This window comes from Lactuca saligna, chromosome 3, assembly GCF_052625555.1.
Source record: "Lactuca saligna cultivar CGN05327 chromosome 3, ASM5262555v1, whole genome shotgun sequence".
Taxonomy (NCBI): Eukaryota; Viridiplantae; Streptophyta; class Magnoliopsida; order Asterales; family Asteraceae; genus Lactuca; species Lactuca saligna.
In genome coordinates, this window is record NC_136419.1 from 156,166,891 (window position 1) to 156,186,303 (window position 19,413).

Genomic DNA, 19,413 nt, shown 5'->3' on the forward strand with positions numbered 1-19,413 from the left:
AATAGTGAAACAACCTCATCATGCAGGATCTCCCAGATCCTGGCATCCAAATCCTCTGGTCTCATCTGACCAGTAGCCCCCATCACTATCGCTGGCTTTCCCTAACTGCTACTCCTGATCCAGATCCAGCCTCGAAACGTCTCGTGACCACCATACTGAAAATATACCAAAAAATATCAGACATCTCCTATAATAATGGGGAATCAACTCCCAACATAGTCATAGGGGTTGTGACTTCCTTGATATGCGTATGGGTCCTGTGCTTTCAGTAGTACGAGCCATACTACCATGCACACCTACCCACATTTTTCTCAAGTATCATCACAACGCCCTAACAATATACATAAACATAGCGAGCGCTTAATCCTCACTCCTAGAGGAATGCTAGATATCTCATAACTGGCCTACCGACCTCGCACAACCCATCCATCCATGAAACTTCCACTAACTGTGCAACACTAGTGTATGCTAGGCATACATTACGTTGGAGCACCATAGACTTTCGAATACCTGATCCTTCCCTAAGTCCTTCATCAAACAAGAACAGGAAATAAGGCCAAACCAATCATTCTCAGGCTATACGATCTTGATTATGTACAACCGTGATGCATACATTAAGAAACTACAATAATGATGTCAATTTCATATAAGGAAAAACCCAAGGCTATCATGCACCATATAATTAAGCAATTCTATACTGCAATTCCTAAAGATCCCTAGCCTAGTACTAGTATGTTGTTCTAACATATCACAAAACCAAATATTCTGTAAGGTATTTTGGGGTCTACTTGCAAGCTCTGGCTGATCGTACACTTGCATCCTCCTTTAGTATTTTGAAGACCATTTAAAAAAATCATTTTGAAGATCTTTTCCTTGATTTGAGTCTGGATTCATACGGGTGTTCCTCCAATTCACTCAAACCAAGGCTCTGATACCAACTTGTAACATCCCAAAAATTCAAGCCAATTTAAAACTTTTTAAATCATTCAAAAACCAATAATTATTACAAATATGTTTTCAAAATGGTTTAATGTCAGAGTTTCCCAGAATCAAATCATAAAACATACGGAGGTGCACGATCACGCCTTAGCCTTCCCATGATCATCAGAAGTACCTAAACAATAATCGATAAATGTAAGCTCGAAGGCTTAGTGAGTTACCCCCAAAATTCCAACGCCATACAATCATAATCATATTATGTAATCAAACAACATGCAAAACGAGCCTTTAGCATGACTGGACCACCTCACAGGCCTTTAATCTATCTGGACCGCTCTCTAAGCCTTCGGCACGTCTGGACCGCCTTGCAGGGCTTACAGCCTATCCGTATCGCTCGGCGGGCTTTCGGCCTGATTGAACCGCTTCGTAAGGCCTTCAGTTTTATCCGAACCGCCCTGGGCATGTTGGCCTTCAGCACAAAGCATGACCACCTCAACCCAACCCCCAATCAAACAAGCATGTGCACATAAATATCATACGCTAGCATATACAACAGTCAAACCGATCTAACAGATCACTAATCATAGCAACATCTTATAACCAGGATACATACCTAACCGGTCACTAACATAACATCATCCTATATACCAAGATACAGACCTAACCATGCCACTAAGCATATCACCATCCTAACTACCATGATGTAAATCAATAAGCATATCATGCAATAATCCGGATACAAATCCAAAAAGGGCCGACATTGGTGCCGTAGACCCTGTCAGTATAGTGAGGAGAACTCACCTCACAATGTCGAACTGAACCACGAAATCAAGCTCTCGAAACACGGATCTAAACTCAACCACCTCCAATATGAAGCTAAGATGGAGTAAACTTAGATCCACTAGCTTCTCCTTGCTCCAAGCTCCTTAGAGTTCACTCCTTCTTCTCAAAATCAACCTTCCAAGCTCCTTAACACACAAAAATGGAAGATAAACGCATTTAGGGTTTTCTGATCTCAAGGGGGATGGTAAGGGAGGCCGAGGGAGGCTTATGACCCTTTAAATAGGGTGCAAAACCCTGAAAATTAGGTTTTCGTTTTCCATCTCCTACTCGTTGAGTTTTACCTCTCAACTCGTCGCGTAGAGAATTCCCTACATTTCGAGTGGAGGCCATCAACTCGACGAGTTCCAAGTCAAAATTGTCCTTTTTAGATAAAATTTTTATACCTGGGAGTCGGGGTGTTACATACATTTAGTCACTACAATATTTTTCGTACATGATTTACCTCTGATTTATTTGAAATTGTTTACATTTTACCCTTATGACCGGTTGTAACCATTCATAAGGGTTAAATGTGAATAATTTCAAATAATTCAGGGGTAAATCAAGCATGAAAAATTTCAATGACTAAATATAAACAAAATTGAAAGTTCGTTACCCTTTCAAGTCATTATCTCATAAATGGTTCTAAATGTTATTAAGAATGAGCACAAATAGAATATTGAGGTCACACGAGTATGTTGTAATATTCATGTGATATACCTTTAGTGTATAAGGTATAAAAAACAACATTTAGAAATGCAGTAGGAGCGACTTCAATCGCATAGAAACTAACGGAAAAAGATTGTGTTCAAACATTTACTTAAGACAAAGGCGACAATTTTCAGTCTAGAGGATGGAGATGGTCGTTGTAGCTTGTAGGAGGAATAAAGCACATTTGATAAAGATATGTGAAGATAATGCGATGCTAGATTTGAATGAGGTTTTTCTCTTTACAAGAACAATAGATTTGATTAGAGAGTGTGGATGTATAAGATCATGGTCATGGAGCGGTAAATGAGTAGTCGAGGTTTTTCTCTTTACAACAACACAACTATGATCTCATACATCCACACTCTCTAATCAAATCTCTTTTTGTTGTAAAGAGAAAACCCTTATTCAAATCTAACATCAAATTATCTTCACATTTTTTTTATGATGTCTCTCTTCCTCGTACAATCTACAATGATCATTTTCATCCCCTAGAGTGAAAACTGTCGTCTATGTCTTCAAAAAATGCTTGAACCCACCACAATCTTTTTTCCTTCGGTTTCTATGGTCGCTCCTATTACATTTATAAGTGCTGTTTTTTGTACCTTAAGTCTAAAGGTATATCATATGAATATTACAACATACTCACTTGTATGACCTCAATATTCCGTTTGTGCTCATTCTTAATAACATTTAGAACAATTTATGAGATAGTGAATTGAAAGGGTAACAGACTTTTAGCTTTGTTCACATTTAGTCACTGAATTTTTTTTCATGCTTGATTTACCTATGAATCATTTGAAATTATTCACATTTTACCCTTATAACCGGTTACAACGATCATAAGGGTAAAATATGAATAATTTCAAATAATTCAGGGATAAATCAATTACGGAAAAAAGTTCATTAACTAAATATAAACACAACAGATATTCGTTACCATTTCAAGTCATTTTCCATTTTATTATTTAGTTATTACCATAAAATATTTTACTCATAATCCAAATATCCGGTTAAGGCAAATGTACAACTAACCAATTTGGTAGAGGTTTTACCTCTTAAAGTGGAGATGATGATGATTTCTTCTGACCACTAACCCTATCTTTCAATAAAATAAAATAAAATTATCCAATTAAGAAACTAAATAATAAAACAAAAACATAAAAAACTTTTCAACGGCGAATTCTCAGAAAACTCAATTGCTCATTTGAGTCGGTTCAAAATAGTCCGTCACCCACACCAAACCCAACTGTTGAGATGATAGGATTAGGGACGCGGCGGATGTAAAGAGAGAAGGCCAAGACGAAGAGAACGGTAAGTGCCATGGAAAAGTGAAAAGGAGAATCGGAGGTGGAGGCGATCCATCTAATCCCGGACCCATCACATCTACTCGAACCTGATCAACCCTATGAACTGCTGACTCAGTAGTGAGGTTCAATTGTTCATCGTCTTCCTTTTGATAAGAAAATTTATAGGGCCCACCCTCACATAATTTTTACATGGTATGATGAATAAGCTGTAATTTGCAATGTTTTGGTAAATATTTTTCTACCTGTTACTGTTTAGTTTCGGCCATGGCAACTTACAACTTTTGGGTCCACAAAATTGTGGTGTACATCGATTTCATCCTTATCTATGCGCTAATAAATGACCGAATCCTTTCTTCATGTGCATCCATTTCATACACATCTCTAGTATACCAATAATTGAAATCATTTTCTCTGTTCATCCATTTCATCCACATCTCTACTATATTTCTGCTCGTATCATCAACAATGGCTGAAATTGTTCTTTCTGGCTTCTTAACGGTGGTCTTTGAAAAGCTGGCTTCTGAATCCTTGAAGAAGATTGCACGCTACAAGGGAATTGATTCTGAGCTTAAGATACTGAAGAGGTCATTAATCCAAATCAAAGATCTGCTTAATGACGCATCCGAGAAGGAAATAACCAATGAAGCTGTTAGAAGATGGTTAAATGGTCTCCAACATTTAGCTTACGACATTGACGACCTACTTGACGATTTGGCAACGGAAGCTATGCATCGTGAGTTCACAGAGGAATCTGGAGCCACCAGCAACATGGTAAGAAAGCTAATCCCAACTTGTTGCATGAACTTTTCACTAAGTACGAAGATGCACGACAAGTTAGATAGTATTACCACCAAGTTACAAGAACTAGTGGAGGAAAAAAATAATCTTGGTTTAAGGGTGAAAGGTGAAAGCCGGAGACATATAAATATGAATAGAAGATTACAGACCTCTTTAGTAGATGCATCTAGCATTGTTGGGCGCGATGGTGATAAGGATGCGTTGCTCCACCAGCTATTCAAAGATGAGCCATGTGATAGAAATTTTAGCATCGTGCCCATAGTTGGTATGGGTGGGGTAGGTAAGACCACTTTAGCTAGACTCTTGTATGATGAAATGCAAGGGAATGATCATTTCCTACTCAAGGCATGGGTTTGTGTTTCTGATGAGTTTGATATCTTCAAAATAAGCAAAACTATCTTCCAATCTATAGGCGGGGGAAACCAAAATTTTAGTGATTTAAATATGCTTCAAGTAGCTTTAAAAGAGAAGATCTCAAAGAAACGATTTCTGCTTGTTCTTGATGATGTGTGGAGTGAAAGCTATACCGAATGGGAAATTCTAGAACGCCCGTTTCTTTCTGGGGCACCAGGAAGTAAGATTATTGTTACAACCCGGAAGTTTTCGTTGCTAACCCAATTGGGTTATAGTACTCAAGCTTACAGTCTGTCGGTTTTGTCACATGAGAGTGCTGTATCTTTATTTGCTCAACATGCATTTGGTGAAAGTAGCTTTGATTCACATCCCACACTTAAACCACATGGCGAAGGTATTGTGGAAAAATGTGATGGTTTGCCGTTGGCTTTGATAGCACTAGGGAGGATATTGAGGACAAAAACAAACGAGGAAGAATGGAAGGAGCTGTTGGATAGTGAGATATGGAGATTAGGAAAGAGAGATGAGATTATTCCAGCTCTTAGACTAAGCTACCATGATTTGTCAACTTCTTTGAAGCACTTGTTTGCATACTGCTCTTTGTTCCCCAAAGACTATGTGTTCGACATGGAGGAGTTAATTCTATTGTGGATGGTAGAAGGGTTTTTACCCCAATCGCATACAAGCAAGTCAATGGAACGTGTTGGTGTCGAATATTTTGAAGAGTTGGTGTCAAGGTCGTTTTTTCAACATGCGCCCGATGACAAATCGTTGTTTGTGATGCATGACCTCATGAATGATTTGGCGACATCTGTTGCTGGAGATCTTTTTTCAAGGTTAGACATTAAGATGAAGAAGGAAGTTAGGAAGGAAGGTATGGAACAGTATCGGCATATGTCATCTGTTTGTGAGAAATACATGGTTTACAAAAGGTTTGAGGCATGCAAAGCAGCTAAAAATTTGAGGACATTCTTAGCAACCTCAGTTGTGGTGAAGAAAAGTCGGGAAATATTTTTCATATCAAATAAGATTCTAACCGAATTACTTTGTGAGCTACCATTATTAAGGGTCCTAAGTTTGAGTTGTCTTAACATAAATTTGGTGCCTGAATTTATTGGTATTTTGAAACACTTGAGGTATCTTAATTTATCTCGAACTGGAATCACACATTTACCCGATAATGTCAGCAATCTTTATAATCTACAGACGTTGATCGTTTTTGGTTGTCGTAGTTTAAAAGAGTTGCCCAAGAGCTTCTCAAAGCTTAAAAATTTGCAACATTTTGACATGAGGGATACTCCACTATTGAAAAAGATGCCCTTAGGGATTGGTGGGTTGAAAAGTCTAAGAATTCTCTCTAAATTTATCATTGAAGGTGACAATGGGTTTTCAATAACTGCGCTTAAAGATTTAAAGGATCTCCAAGGAAAAATTTCCATTCAGGGTTTGGACAAAGTGCAAAGCGTAATGCATGCACAAGAAGCAAACTTATCCTAAAAGCGGATAAGTGAGTTAGAATTTGAATGGAGTGATGTATTTGATGATTCTCGAAAGGGAACACTTGAAAAGGAGGTGTTCAATGTGTTAAAGCCTCATAATGATAGTCTGAAAGAGCTCGGAATTGTGTCATATGGAGGTAAAGAGTTTCCAAATTGGGTTGGGGATCCCTCATTTCTTTGGTTGGCTCATGTGTCGATAAATGGTTGTAAAAATAGTACATTTCTACCACCACTTGGGCAGCTTCCATCACTTAAGGAGTTATTTATTGAAGGTATGGCTATGTTTAAAGTTGTGGGCCCGGAGTTTCGTGGGACTAGTCTTGCATTCCCTTCACTTAAAATTCTAAGTTTTCGAGATATGAAGGGTTGGGAAGCATGGTTAGCAAATGCAACATTTCCATGCCTTGAAGAGCTTTCGCTAGATCGATGTCCAAATTTGGTTAAAATCTCACTTGAAACCCTACCTTCACTAAGGGTTCTAAGAATAAACCGTTGTGGTCCTGATGTGTTAACAAATCTGATTCGTGTAGCTTCATCGGTCACCAAGTTGGATATCAGGCATATTTCAGGACTTAATGATAAGGTGTGGGGAGGTGTTTTACAGTGTCTTGGGGCAGTTGAAGAATTAAGAATCGAATGGTGTAATGAAATAAGACACTTGTGGGAATCAGATGCAAAGGCAGGTAACATTCTTGTGAATTTAAGGAAGCTAGAAGTAACTTATTGTTCAAATTTGGTGAGTTTAGGAGAGAAAGAAGTGGTTAATTTTGGCCATGGGAGCAACCTGGAGTTTATCAGGATATATTTCTGTAAAAAAATGCAGCATTTCAGTTGCCCGGATAGCATCGAGTCATTGAGTATATTTGATTGTGCTTCAGTTACATCCATCTCCTTCCGAAATGGAGGGAAGAAGCTCAAGTCACTTTCCATTCGAGGTTGTGAGAAACTGTTGCAAAAGGAGCTTATCAACTCAAGCATGCAGATGCTTGAATACATACAAATAGGTAATTGCCCAAATATGACATCTTTCATTCAACTCAGTTGCTTCATTCACCTCACCGAATTGGAAATAAAAAATTGTCAAAATATGGAGTCATTTCTTGACCACGAGTTACCTAATCTCACTTTTTTAAAACATCTTACAATAGAAAATTGTCCAAGCATGGATGCTTCCTTTCCTCGTGGACTTTGGCCTCGAAACTTGTGTTCCCTTTCAATAGGGTGGTTGAAGACACCTATCTCAGAGTGGGGCCCACAGAATTTTCCAATCTCACTTGTTGACCTACGGTTGGGTGGACAGTCAGAAGATGTGACTAATTTTAGTCAACTGTCTCATCTTCTTCCTTCGTCTCTTACTTCTCTTCGCATACATGGATTTGAGAAACTGGAATTGGTTTCAGTGGGACTCCAACACCTCACCTCCCTCCAGCATCTCTCTATTTACTACTGCCCAAATACGATGGATCTACCAGGAATGTTGTTGACTTCACTTTTGAGTTTGACTATACTTAGATGCCCGAATCTGAAAGAAAGGAGTGATAGAAGAGACTCCTACTGGTCCCTCATCTCACTTATCCCCTGTATCTACATATCTTGAGGTGAGCACTTGTAAGCTTAATCTAAAGCTATGTATGTTCCTCCCTCTACCTTTGATAATAATAATAATGATTAATTCTTGTTTCTTTTAATCAACAACATGCAAATGTTATATAAGTTTTGGCTTGTATCTCAACATATGGTTGCTAACATGAACATGCAATTGCATCTTTTTTGTTTTATGATTGTTGAATATGATTGACGTTGTGTAAATGGAAAGCCCTGTATAATATATTAAAGTTTTAAGAAAAACAATCAATTTGAAATTCCAAAATAAATTGTGTACTAGGTTTGATCCTAGAATTTTTATTATTTGTTGAAGTTGTACAATTTGGATTTTGAAATCATCACAATAATAATCTATTCTAATAAAGTACAAATAAAACAATATGAATACTAACTAAACCCATTTCAAGTTTACAATCTATTCAAAGTCAAATGAGTTAAATGGATGGTTGTTTAACTAATAGATCGGCATAAGTCTGTTTGAAAGTTAGATTAAAAACAGAGCAAAAAGAGAGAACACCAATCAGGTCAGTCTTATGGTTTAGTAAATTCACTAATTCATGATTATCTTATTTACTCATTGTAAAGAATATAAACGTATCATATAGGTGTTAAAATAACAAGGCTAACCACATAAATTGGAGCTACATCAACATAGATTCAAGATTTTTAAAGGTTAGAATGGAATTTTATGAAACTTATCATATTTAATAAAAATAATAATTTTTTAATATACATGCTATCATCTAAAAGTGATAGGAGGATGAATAGGAAGAATAAGTGAAGAATATTCAATTTCTATACTACAAAAGTAAAATGTTGTTATTGGACAAAGACATGGAATATAATCGTTCTCATTCATTGTCCAACAGTTTGTTTCCTGATTTTTGATTTGTATGACGAAAAACTTAATTGAACACATCAATTCAGTTCTGACCGGGCCCGACACAACCAACTCGTAAACAACAACTCATATATCTCGGTTTAAAGACTATACGATATTATCGTCTCATAATTACCCGTGATAAATACCATGAAGTAATTCAATGAGCATGAGTTTAATCCAATACTCAAATCCCCATTTCAGGAGTACTTATGAACGTAACATCAAACATTTGCTATGTCTAAACACTTAGACAATCTACAAGCCAATTCATGACAATCTTAATTCAATACTTACTCCCAAAGTATGATTGATTGTGGAAATTTTGAACAATCCAATTATTTAGGAAGTAAAACATGCAAAGTTGAAACACAAAATAAACAATTGACAAAAGATAGTACGTAATACTCATAAATAAAGCTTCATTACTTAATCATCAAATGTCAATTACATTTTTATTGTTACAGGTTTCTAAAATATCTATCTAATCACTAAAACTAATATCGTCCTTCAGACCAATGCTCCTTGCATGTTGAACGTGCTTAATCCTACTCATACACTTTGTGAGGGGATCTACATGATTCTCTTTTGACGATACCCTCTTGACGACGAGGAGTCATTCTTCTACCCAATGTCTGATGAAGTGGTATTTTCTATCGATATGTATGGATCTTCCATGATCCCTTGGTTCCTTGGTCAAGGCAACCGCTCATTCATTATCGCAGAAAATCTCTATGGGCTCTTTTATGGTTGGCACAACTCCAAGGTCTCCAATGAAGTTCTTCAACCATATAGCCTCATTTGACGCTTCCCTCGCAACTATATACTCCGAATCACATGTTGAATCAGCCACGGTCTCCTGCTTGGAACTTTTCCAAGTCACTGCTCCTCCATTGAGTGTAAACACCTAACCAGATTGAGAACGGAAGTTGTCTCGGTTTGTTTGAAAACTGGCGTCCCTATAACCAGTAACTCTCAAGTCATCACCGCCACAAAGTACAAGGACCCAATCCTTTGTCCTTTGTAGATACTTAAGAATCTTCTTAACTGTTATCCAGTGAGCTTTACCCGGGTTCCCTTGATATCGACTGACCATGATCAAAGCAAAAGCCACATCAGGGCAAATCCATGTCATAACATACATGATCGAGCTAACGACGGAAGCATATGGAACTTGACTCATTTCTGTTATCTCAGTATTTGTACTCGGACTCTGAGTCTTACTCAACTTGGTGTTGCTCTGGATAGGTAATTCTCATTTCTTAGAATTCTCCATGCTAAAACGCTTCAACACTTTATCCAAGTAAGTACTTTGACTAAGTCTAATTAGTCTTCTACTCATATTTCTTAAAATCCTTATTCCTAGAATATAAGTAGCCTCTCCTAGATCCTTCATAGCGAAACACTTTCCAAGCTAGGACTTAACTTCCTGTAAGGTTGGAACGTCGTTTCCTATAAGCAGTATGTCATCAACATACAATACTAGAAAGCTAACTATACTCCCACTAGCTTTGACATATACATAGGACTCATCCTCACTCCTAGAGAAGCCAAACTCTTTGACCTTCTCATCAAAGCAAAGATTTCATCCGCAAGAATCTTGCTTCAATCCATAGATTGATTTCTCAAGCTTACACACTCTATTGGGGGTACTTAACATCCACAAAACCCTCTGGCTGACTCATGTAAACATCTTCAACCAACTTTCCATTAAGGAAAATGGTTTTGACATCCATCTACCATATTTCATAATCATGTAATGCAACTATGGCTAGCATAACCCTAATAGATTTGATCTTGGCCACTGGTGAGAAGGTCTCATCATAGTCAACCCCTGGGGTTTGAGTAAAGCCTTTCGCAACCATCCGTGCCTTTAACGTGTGTACCTTTCCAACCATGTCGGTCTTCTTCTTGAAGATCCATTTGTACCCAACTGTCTTGCGACGTGGTAAATTGTCAACCAAGTTCCAAACTTGATTGTCATACATAGACTGGATCTTGCTGTCCATTGCCTCTTTCCACTTGGTAGACTCAGGGACCGCCATGGCTTCCTTGTAGCTAGAAGGGTCATCCAAATTTACCAGTGTACTGTCACTAATAAACATATCACCATCCGTAGTAATATGAAAATCATAAAACTCTGGTGTCATTCTAACTCGATTGGAATGCCTGAGAGGTAACGGCTCGTCAATTGGTTCAACAAGAATTTCTTCCTCAGGTTGAGCGCTAGTGTTAGAGGTTCCTTCATCGATTGACTCTTGAATCTCTTCAAGATCAATTATACTCCCACTGACCTCTTTGCATATGAGATCCCTCTCGCGAAAAACTCTCCTTTGTGCTACGAAGACCACATTTCCATTAGGTCTATAGAACAAGTATCCAAAGGACTTATATGGGTAGCCGATGAAAATAGATCACTTACTTCGAGGTTCAAGCTTGTCGTGACTCTCTCGTCTAACGAAAGCTTCACAACCCTAAACCTTGATATGTGCCAACGAGGGAACCTTCTATGTCCACATCTCGTGAGGTGTTTTGGCAACCTTCTTTATCTCGACTAGATTAAGGATATGGACGAAAGTCTCTAAGGCATACCCCCAAAACGATATCGGAAGCGAAGCTCGACTCATCATGGAACGAACCATGTCTAACAAGGTTCGATTACGCCTCTCAGCCACACCATTTAGCTGTGGTGTCCTAGGAGGTGTTAATTGTGAAACAATTCCACATTCCTTGAGGTAGTTGTGGAACTCGATACTAAGATACTCACCACCCCTATCGGAATCGAGCATCTTGATCTTCTTGCCCAATTGATTTTTGACTTCATGTTTAAACTCTTTGAACTTTTCAAAGGTTTCTGACTTATGCTTGATTAACTAGATATATGTAACATCCGGATTCCCAGGTATAATATTTTATTCTTTTATTCTTGGAAGTTGTGAGGAGACTCGGCGAGTTGGTGTTTAAACTCGCCGAGTATGGTCGCAGATTTGTATCCGGGTTCACAGCCGGATTCGGCGAGTTCATGAGTCGACTCGACGAGTCCATGCTGTTTAATGAAACCCTAATTTCCGGGGTTTGGGACCTATTTAAAGGCCCTTAAGGCAGTCATTTGCGGCTACCAAACCCCAGAGAGAAACCCTAAGAGATCTAGAGCGCTTGTGAGGAAGGAGAGGCCATTCTTGATCTTTTTGTGGGTGTTTTTGCAAGAAGGAGGTGACCTAGGAAAGAGGAGGCTGAAGGAGGTACGATTTTGGTGACTTTAGAGTTCATAGAGTCCATATTGAGGTATTTATTCGGACCTTCTTTAGTTTTGGTGTTGATTCTTAGAGATAGGGTTTTCTAACCCCCCTTTAGAGGATGGATAACTGGAGCAATTGGTCCCTTCTCGAGTCTATGCTTTGGATCTGGACCCAAAGAGGTCCAGAGACCTTAACCCTTGGACCATTATGAGTTATTTTGGGAGCCATGAGCTTAGGATGTCATTTTTGGGGGTAAATCACCAAGTTAGACCATTTAGATGATATGTGAGTGTCAAGGTCTGAACTGTACGTGATTATCATGCTTGGAAAGGCCAAATCTATGAATTAAAAGAACAGATCTGACCTCAGGAGGTCTATGGAGTTTGTGCATGGCATGAACTTGCCGAGTCCGAAGATCAGACTCGGCGAGTAGGATGAGGGTTTCCCGTAAATCACTAAGTGAGTAGACTTTCCGAGTTGGGGAAATAACTCAGTGAGTCAGGGAGAGTTAAGGGACTGGAGTTCAAGGCGAAACTCGTCGAGTTGTTCTTGAGACTCGGCGAGTTGAGTCGGGGTGGCCCCGCGATTCATGCCAGGTGTGACTCGTCGAGTAAGGGGAAGGACTCGACGTGCCAAGAGGGACTAAGAGAGTCAGTGGACACATGTAGACTCGCCGAGTCGCCCAAGTGCACTCGACGAGTCGGGTCAAAGTTTCACAATTGACTTTTGTTGACTTTTAGGGTTTGGTCAACAGTGAGGCCTTTGAGCCAAGAGAGGGGTAAAATGGTCTTTTACCCTTCTGAGAGTGTTAAGAAAGGTTTGAGTATAGTTATATTTATGAGAGTATTTACTTTATGTGATTAGGCGGAGGCTAGATCACATTTCTACCGAGTCAGAGACTTACCGAGACACCTGAGGTGAGTCTTCTCACTATACATTACCTAGAGTGGTATTATGTGTTGACCAGAGGGTCTTATGTGTTACGTATGAGATTATGTGCTATGTGATATATGTATGTTGTATGATGTTATAGACCGGACTGGAGGGTCCACGAGCTATGACCGGACTAGAGGGTCCAACGAGCTACGAGACTGGAAAGTCCCGTTGAGACACATTGACCGGTGGGTCGTATTATAGCCTCGAGTGGCGTATGTGTTGTATGCGGTATTTTGGGGAACTCACTAAGCATTTATGCTTACAGTTGTTGTGTTATGTGTTTCAGGTACTAGCGATGACCGTGGGAAGGTGCCGACGTGACTCGTACACACTAGAGAGAGAGAGAGAGTTTGATTTTATGATCTTGGGATATGTTATGTTTCAAAAACTAAAATTGGAAATATTTGAGAATGTTTTTATATGAACTTGGTGAATAAAAAATGAAAAATTTGTTTTGAAATTTACGTTGTTTCAATATATCCATATCTGCTATAATCATCGGTAAAAGCCACATAAAATTGATTTGCATCCCTTGTGGTGGATTTGAAGGGCCCACACACATCGGTGTGTATGAGATCCAACAATCCCTTACCTCTTTCACACGAACCTGTGAATGGTGATATAATCATCTTTCCAAGCAAACAAGACTCACATGTATCATCCGACCTTAGGTCAAATGATTCCAACACTCCATCCTTTTAGAGTTATGCAATGCGGTTCTTGTTGACATGTCTAAGATGACAATGCCACAAGCATGCTTTATCTAAACCATTAGACAAATCAATATGCAACACACTATTTCCTAAATTGTCTACAACCATCACAATTTCATATACACCATCACAATGCAATGCTTTGAAATAAAATATGCCATTATAATAAACATTAATAGATCCATTCTCATTATTAAAAGAATATTTAAACATTGTATGTACAAACCATGAAAATAAATAATATTTCTCGTCATTTATGATGAGTAGCAATAATTATTTAAGTTTAACATAATACACTACTAAGATTTAAGGAATAAACGTCGATCTTGGTAACAAGTGACGATCTCCTATTGCCAATTATCAGGTTCATCTTCCCAAGCTCCACATTCCTACTTTCTCTTAGTCCCTGCAAGTCAGAGCGAATGTGAAAACCACATGCTGTATCAATGACCCAAGAATTAGAATGCGATGAATTTTTAGACAAAATAGTGTAAATACCTGCTGAGGTTGCCTTGATCTTGCCATCGATAATGTCATGCAGGTACTTGGGGCAGATTCTATTCCAATGCCCTTTGTCTTGGCAATAGAAACATGTTGCTTCTTTTGGATCTGAGGCAGGAGGAGAAGACAAATTTTCTTTTGGGTACACTACTAGAAGACCCATCATGAGACTTTCCTTTCCGAGTTTTCTTTGAGGGAGCTTTCCTATTTTTCCCCTTTCCTTGTCCAATAGTCATGACTGGAGCAACAATAGTCGGAGGAGTGGATTCAACAGCTTTTCCTTTCAATCCACTTTCAACAATTCTCAGCAAGCCATGAAGTTTACTCAACATCACTTCCTCTTTGCTCAAATGATAAGTCATCTTGAACTGATCATAGCAAGGAGGTAAATAGTGCAAGACTATGTCAATATCCAACTATTTGTCAAAGTTCACATTAAGCTTCAAGAGACGATCCACATAGCGCTGCATGCGTTGCAGGTGGGTCGTGATGGACTCTCCATCCTGGCCTTCATCTTGGTGGTAATGAGTAACCTGACTATCTCATAAATTTCTTTGACATTCTTTTTGATGGTACTTCTCCATAAAGTCCTTGCACATCTTGTAAGGCCAATAATCCTCATACAACCACTGCAACTCAGGAGTCATAGTGGCCACCACAATGCAAGATACTTTGCTAGCATCCTTATAGTGTGCCCTATACTCAACTATTTCTTCAGGAGTAGTGTGACATCCCTAAAATCACGGCTAGAAAAGACTGGTTTCATTTATGCTTTTAAAATAATTTCATAGTAAATTCATTGATTTAAAATAGTTGCAGAATATGTTCCCAAAAACAAAATAAGATCAAAATAATATTTACCAAAGCATTTCATGAACGAATGTATTTTCATTAGATATCAAAACTCGGGATGTCATGTTCCGATACAAACTAAAAAGCATAAACGACAAATTACAAACCATACAACAATTATATACAACTACAAGCTTATAAACAAAATAACTTGATGATTCATCCATCTTATGCCTTCGCACCATTTCCTATAATACAAATAAACTGAGTGGGTTAGGCTTGGGAGCCTGGTGAGCATATAGGGTTTTCATCCCATAATAAATAATTATATTTAAATTCACCAATCAATAATAACCCGATTACCCATTCCCGTTATCCTCACTTTACATCCCTAAAACAACATCTATCTCAAGGGACCTAATCTAGGATTTTTCATTGGGACGGACATTATTGCAAGGGGTTTCCTAAACAATAGATGTCCTAACTACAACCATGAGGGGGATAGAGTACACCGGTGAACATCAAGCCCACAACACCTATAGGTTATGAACCTGCCAACGTTCCACAAGACAGTCTAGAAAGAGTCCGTGGTCGTCATCCATACTCCGCTAGATGACTAGATCAACTACAACAATGACGCCTCTCATCAGTTTATCACATGAAAACTATCTACCCAAGTTCTACCCAACATTCTGTAGATAACAATATACATATGCATACATATGCAACTTAAAAACTGATAAGATATTCATTTAATACTCATTCCAAATATACAAATTCATTCCAAGTAACAGATAATATATATCAATATACACATAGCACGTATTCACTAGGAGATACTTTATATCTATGTGTTAGAAGAAAAGGAATATACACTCACTTGATCAGAAGATGATCGGACAACACTACGGCTTTAAAAGTAGTATTGTTTTGTAAATCTGGAAGATCTTCACACACCGGGCTTCTCGCACGCAGAGCTTCGGCAAGGAAACTCTTTTCTTCTCGGGATCTTCGGGCTTCGAGACTTGCTTCAAGTCTCGGGATGATACCGGGGCTTCGGGGGTACTTCAAGATGACCAGAGAGGGTATCAGGAGTGAGAGAGTGAAGGGAATAGCAACCTTGGCCGGCTGCCCTTCGGTTTCTATTTATAGGGCCATTTTTCTGGATTCACATCGTGAATCTCAAAATTCACGTTGTGAGTTCAGTCAGGAATTTGTCATTGCGTTCGTCATCAGATCACTTGCTCTAGAAGGCTTCAGAAGGCGTCACTTATGAGTTCACGTCGTGAACACAATGTTCACGTCGTGAATTCTGACACAACTTAGGGGTTCGCGGCCCGAACTTCAGAAATTCATATCTTTCGCATACGAACTCCGTTTTCGACGTTCTTTATATGCACGCGTAGGTGAGATTATGATCTACAACTCTCGTTTAGACTCCGTCAGCTAATCTTGACTTTATTTTTATTATATCTTTATTATATTATTTTTAATAGGTCGGGACAGGAAAACTTCGTTAGAAATCCATAACTTCTTCGTCTGACGTCCGTTTTCGTTTGTCTTTCTTCCGTTTGACTACTATCGATTAGATCTTCAATTATTAATTAGAAAGTTTTGGCTAAATATCGCTCAATCTCATATTCGAACTTTGGGCTGCATACTGCTAATGTTGAAACTTCGAAAAATCATAACTTCCTCATATGAAGTCAGATTTAGACGTTCTCTTTATGCACGCTCTCGGTTTAACGTATTCTACGACTTTAGTTTAGATCACTAAGGCTAAATATCGCTCTATCAAGATTTCACTATTTACGTCTCGCAGTGTCGTACCGGTTCTGTCATGAAACTTCGACAGGTCATAACTTCTTCGTTATAACCCGAATTTCGGCATTCTTTATACATTCAGAAACCTCATGACGACCACTACGTCTTCATGTATCGATATTGGGTTTATCTAACATTTCATTTTCACGCTTATTTTTATTCTTAGTTCATTTAATCCACACAATTAAACAATTAAGCATAAAACACATAATTCTCAAATAATACATTCTTATTATATTATTTCAAAATGGGTTACAAAGGCTAACCTAGACTATTACATCATCATTAATACCTGGCCCAGAAACACGAACGTTACAATTCTCTCCACCTTAGGATGATTACGTCCCCGAAATCACACATCAACAAACAAATGTGGATAGCAACTCATCATGTCACTCTCCGTCTCCCATGTGAGATTTGGCCCATTCATTTGTTTCCAACGGACAAGCACTAATTCAACCATATTGCGTCGCAACTTCTTAGTCTTTTGGTCAACGATTGCCTCTAGTTCTTCAATTAAATTCTTATTTTCATCAATTCTTAATTTCGTAAGTGGAATCAGATCGGGAACTTCTCCTGTGAACTTCCTCAAATAACACCCATGAAAAGTGTTATGAATCCCATTCAATTCTTCGGGTAATTCGAGCTTGTAAGCTTGGTTCCCAAACCTATGAAGAACTTTAAATGGTCCAATAAATCTTGGACTCAATTTTCCCCTTTTACCAAATCTTATAAGTCCCTTCCACGGCGAGACTTTAAGTAAAGCCGAATCTCCAACTTGAAAAGTCATCGATCTTCTTTTATTGTCAGCATTGCTCTTTTGACGATCCTGAGATGCTAACATTTGCTCCCTAATTATTTTCAACTTTTCCGCAGTCTGATGGACTATCTCCAGTCCCATAAACTGCTTTTCCCCAGCCTCAAGCCAACAAGGCGGCGTACGACACTTCTGTCCATACAAAGCTTGATAAGGTGCCATCTTTATGCTCGAGTGGAAACTATTATTGTAGGAAAATTCTACGAAAGGTAAATGTTCATCCCAATTACCTTGGAATTCCAGGGTACATGCTCTCAACATATCTTCAAGTGTTTGTATCGTTCGTTCGCTCCGACCATCAGTTTGTGGATAGTAAGCTGTACTCAAACACAACTTGGTACCCAATTCCTCTTGTAGACTTTTCCAAAATTGCAAGGTGAAACGACTGTCACGATCTAACACAATCGTTAACAGAACACCATGAAGCCTTACGATATATTTCACGTAATAATTCGCAAGCTTATCCATCGACCATTTCTCCTTGGCTTCTATGAAATGCGCACTCTTAGTGAATCGATCAACGACCACTCATTTCGTGACCATTCCTTGTTCCGGGCAGTTTAGTGACAAAATCCATTGCAATGTCCTCCCATTTACCCATAGGTATAGGCAAAGGTTCCAAACTCCCGTATGGTTTCTGATGTTGTGCCTTGACTCTTGCATAGGTCACACACACTCCGCCACATACTTTGTAATGTCGAGCTTCATTGTCGGCCACCAGTAATAGGGTTTCAGGTCCCTATACATTTTAATGCTGCCAGGATGAAATGAGTACATGGTTTTGTGAGATTCTTCCATCAGAAGATCTCTTATTCCTCCTAACTTAGGTACCCAAATCCGATCTTGGAATACCTTCAGTCCATGACTGTTTGTACCGAACTCTAAAGTTTTGGCCAAACGTTCTTCCTCTCGGTCACCCTTCTCTAAAGCTTCTATTTGAGCTTTCTTTATACTTTCCACAATAGTTGAGACAACTTCTATTCTCAACGCTCTTCGCCTTTTTCTTTCAAGATTGACTTTCCGATTGAGAGCATCAGCAACAACATTCGCTTTACCTGGGTGGTAAAGTATCTCACAGTCGTAGTCCTTAAGTAATTCTAGCCAGCTTCGTTGCCTCATATTCAATTCTTTCTGATTAAAGAGATATTGAAGACTCTTATGATCAGTGAAAAGTTTGCACTTCGTGCCATAGAGGTAATGCCCCCATATCTTTAGAGCGAAAACTACCGCTGCCAACTCTAGATCATGAGTGGGGTAGTTCTTTTCATGCTCCTTCAGCTGTCGAGACGCATATGCTATCACCCTTTCTCTTTGGGTCAAAACACAACCCAACCCAACCCCAGACGCATCACTATAGATAGCGAAGTCTTTAACTCCATCGGCTAGAGAAAGAATCGGTGCTTCACATATCTTCTTCTTTAGCAACTCAAATGCTTCTTTGTGATTATCACTCCAAGTATAAGTAGCTCCTTTGTGGGTCAAAGCTGGTAGTGGACTAACGATCAAAGAAAAGCCTTGGATAAACCTTCGGTAATATCCGACCAATCCTAAAAAGCTTCGGATCTCCGTGGGACTTTTCAGTTGTTACCACTTCATCACAGCTTCAATCTTTGCTGGATCAACCATTATCCCTTCTTGGTTGACCACGTGACCCGAAAATTGGACTTCTTGAATCC

At 38.8% G+C, this 19,413-nt stretch overlaps 1 pseudogene across 1 annotated transcript; it reads left to right on the top strand.

The window, feature by feature from the left end:
• The first annotated feature begins 3,684 nt into the window (after positions 1-3,684).
• Positions 3,685-8,125, top strand: LOC145037392 (putative disease resistance RPP13-like protein 1; annotated as a pseudogene). The gene is made up of 2 exons (XR_013678807.1): positions 3,685-7,434; positions 7,579-8,125. The product of XR_013678807.1 is annotated as a putative disease resistance RPP13-like protein 1 (transcript).
• The last annotated feature ends 11,288 nt before the right edge of the window (positions 8,126-19,413 follow it).